The sequence below is a fragment of the Panicum virgatum genome, chromosome 7N (genome assembly GCF_016808335.1).
Source record: "Panicum virgatum strain AP13 chromosome 7N, P.virgatum_v5, whole genome shotgun sequence".
Classification (NCBI taxonomy): domain Eukaryota; kingdom Viridiplantae; phylum Streptophyta; class Magnoliopsida; order Poales; family Poaceae; genus Panicum; species Panicum virgatum.
The window spans coordinates 43192718-43196660 of NC_053151.1; the positions used below are offsets into that span (position 1 = coordinate 43192718).

A 3943-nucleotide genomic window follows, 5' to 3' on the forward strand; every position below is an offset into this window, starting at 1 on the left:
TGACTAGAGTTTATTGGATTGATGACCAAGTTTGTACATACTTTTTTCTCTAACGTGTGTTTCGGGAGGCTCCATTTTGTAATAGCAGGACGTGTAAAGTACTGTTGTCCAAATGTGTATCAAGAGCCTTACCTTCCTTTATTTGGTCATATATGCACTCTGCCATCTTGAATACTAATTCACTTAGACAAAATTAACACCGCTACAAGAACTAAACGTGAACTCTTTATTTATGTCTTTTTCCTCCAAAATGCCTACATTAAATAGTCGAACGGGTGTTTTCCCTTCATTTTTTATTCCGAATCTTACCTAAATACTAATTGTATTTGACATGAACAGTTTATTAACTGTTTTGCCGGATTTTTTTAACACTATGGTACTACGGTGACATTAGTAATAAAATAAACGTGGCATGAGATTGTGCATAAGATTGTTACACCACCGAAGCCTGAACTTTTGCTTATGCTATTCGTTGGCTGTGTGGCTGTGTATGCAATATGCGGCATTTTACTCTCCCCTTTCTCGCTGTTTTGGTATAGGCTGAACCGATTGCAAAGACAAACCACAGGTACCACATGTACGCTGGCCTCCGCAAGGAACGTCGCGTTCCACGGATTTGTGCTCGAATCCTCGTGAGCGGCTAGCTGGACTGGATGCCGAGGTAGCCGCCATCCGCGCGGTGTGACTTACAATTCATCCCCAAGTCACTGTCTGAATGACTTGGTCGCGGGCTCCGTTGGGTTCATCAACAGAACTGCTGCAGTCTGCAGAGCACAGACTACTCAAATGACCAATCCACTGACGGTGTGTTCAGATCACTTTGTATTATTTTTGCGTTTTTATCAGGGAATCTTTAATATTTAAAATATTAAATATAGATTAATTATAAAACTAATTACAGATCTCGTCTGTAAACTACGAGACGAATCTAATGAGCTGAATTAATCCATCATTAGAGCATGTTTAATGTAGCAATTTAGTGTCTAATCACGTTCTAATTAGGCTCATTAGATTCGTCTCGCGATTTACAGTCCATTTTTATAATGTGATTTATTTTTCGACTACATTTAGTATATCATGCAATCGATTTATAAAAATTTTACGTTTTGCCTTTACGGCATCTAAACACGGCCTGATGTTTAAATCTCGCCGACTGCTAAACCCGGAAGCCTGCCTGGTTCAATCACGGGCCTGATGCTGACACGTTTTTGCGTGCGGAATATACTGCCGCTCCGCGTCGTGAACAACAGAGCGTGGAAGGTCTCGTCGCCGGCGCAGCGGCGCGGCCCTATTTATCCTCCCAGCTCCAAACGACCAAGAACGCCCGCACCTCCCATGAGATTTTGAGCATTGGCGGCTACAGCACAATGGACTCCGCAGCTTCGCTCCCTCGCCTCGCCCTGCTGAGGGCTCACCCTCGCGGTGTCGATTGCCGCCGCGGCGAGCGGCGAGCGGCGACAGCACCACTGCACCAGTACGGTCGCCGGCCGGGCAGATCCGCGTAAACTTCGGCGCGTCCATCCCGGCCACCGACGCTGACGGCCGGACGTGGGACTGTTACGCGCCGAAGGCGGCCGGCGTCGCGGCCGCCGCGTCGTACGAGGACCCCTCGCTCCCGTCTACGCGTGTTCGACTCCGGCCACACCTACTCCTTTCCCGTGCGGCCCGGCCGCGTGTTCCTCCGTCTCTTCTTCTACCCGAGCGCCTACGGCGGCCGGCGGCGCGGGCGGCGTCGCGCTCCTCCGCGACTTCAACGCGTCCTAGACCGCGCTCGGGCTCAACTTCGCCTGCCTCGTGCGCGAGTTCTCCCTCAACGTCAGCGCCGCCTGCAGCGCTGCAGCGGCCTCGACGTCACCTTCGCGCCGTCCTCCCGCCCGAACGCCTCGTGCGGCGCGCGCTCCCCCAACGACGACGACTACGCTTTCGTGAACGGCATCGAGGTCGTGCCCGTGCCGGCCGGCATCGCCACAAAGCACGGGCCGACCTTCGCCAGCGGCAACGTCACAATCCAGTACCCCAAGGACGAGGACTCAGCCGCTTACATATACGCCGTGGCCTTCGGCGTGAGCTACCCCAAGGACGATGGCAACGTGATCACCGTCAATTACCCGCCGTCCGTGCCGCCGTACGTGGCGCCGGAGAGCGTGTACGCGTCGGCGAGGTCCATGGGCCGAGCGCGCAGGTCAACCTGAACTACAACCTCACCCGGATCCTCCCCGTCAACGCCGGGTTCTACTACATCCTGCGCTTCCACAGTTCCACTTCTGCGAGATCCAGTAGACCAGTACCCGATCACGAAGCCGAACCAGCACGCCTTCTACATCTACATCTACATCAACAACCTGACGGCGCGGGAGGGCATGGTCGCATGGACGTGATCGCTTGGAGCGTGGGCATTGGCCGGCCGGTGTACGCCGACTACTACCTCGTCGTCACGGCGCCCGGCGCTGGCCAGACGGACCTGTGGGTCGCTCTGTACCCGGACGTGAAAACCTTGCCGGAGTACTACTACGCGATCCTGAACGGACGGGCTTGAGGTGTTGAAGCTCCCGAGGTACGACACCGGCAGCCTCGCCGGGCCCAACCCGCCGGCCGCCGCTCCCTGACAACGCGGTGGCGGCGGACGGCAGCGGGGTGCGACCCAAAGAACAAGAGCGGAGCATTGCTGGCGAGATGGGCCGCGGCCGCCTGCGGCCTCGCTGCGGTGGTGGTGGGCTGCCTTTGCACGTGGGCTATCTGCAGGCGGAAAACGAATGCCGCGTCCCGAAGAAGCCCGTACGTGAAACAGCGGATGCTGGCCTTCCTGGCCCAACTGAAACCTACGTCCTCTCCGTCACGGCCCAAAAATACGCGTGGCCCATACGGAAGAACTGTGTACATGGGCCGTTATAACTTGGCCCATGGAAGACACGTTAGCAAACCTTGGTCTCCGCTTCCCTCCTCTTCTTCTTCTTCTTCTTCTTCTTCTTCAGCTCCACTTGCGTCATTGCGTGGGTTAGGTTGCCGCTGCTTTTCGCTCGTCTTGGTGAACCACAAGCTGCTAACAAATTTGTCCGATTCCTCGTCATGGAGTCCGCGCTTGGCCAGAATTCGTGGTGGACCAACCGAAACGGAAGCTTGGAAGGTTTTTTTCCGTGCGGATCCTTGCAAGATCGAGGAAGCCGGCCGTCCCCGCGACAGAATTCCCGGGTGATGTGATGTCACGGGCGCGAATTAGGTCACTTGCGGCGCCATCACGGAGATCGCATGTGTGGTGCCACCCGTGGCAAGTGGCAACCGCTACCTGAACACGTATGGTTCGATCGGTTGGATTAGCAGGAGCTTCAGGTAGCTTGCCATGCTCATCTGGAAAAGGAAAGGTGTAGTAACTTGTTGTGCTGGTGGAAGCTACATCATTGGCCTGGGCTGGTTACTCATCAGTAGCAGTAGACTAGTAGTAGTCCGAGGCACGTCGTCAGGTGGATCAACATTCAAGCGAAAGCGATGATGGTCTATGTCAGTCTGGAGAAAAGTTTAATTAGGTGGCCGCAGCCATTGTACGGCGGTGTCTTGTGTGAGATCGTTACTCTTGTCAGTAACTTCATCCATCGACGTGCTGTCATCTTCAACTCCTCAAGGCACCGTCGACATGTGAATCAGGTGCCCGGCGACAAAGAGACTCTGACAAGACTGTCCACTAGCATTCCTTCCATTTCGGTGGCGCCACCGTCAGAGTTGGAGAGCTACTCCATCTCCATCCATGCCAAAGCTTGAGCGCCCATGCCAAAGCTTGAGCGCCCTGGCATCATCATGGTTCATGAGAGCGGGACTCCAGTAACATGGATGGGAAAGGGCGGTAATGGCACCACAGTACGCAAGTGCTGCATCCCCATGCCCATCATAACTGAGGCGGCAAAAGGCGAGCACAGTGAGGCATGGAATTCATCACCAAAGCGGCCGTCCT

At 54.7% G+C, this 3943-nt stretch overlaps 1 pseudogene; it reads left to right on the plus strand.

The window, feature by feature from the left end:
- The first annotated feature begins 653 nt into the window (after positions 1-653).
- Positions 654-2606, plus strand: LOC120681294 (annotated as a pseudogene).
- The last annotated feature ends 1337 nt before the right edge of the window (positions 2607-3943 follow it).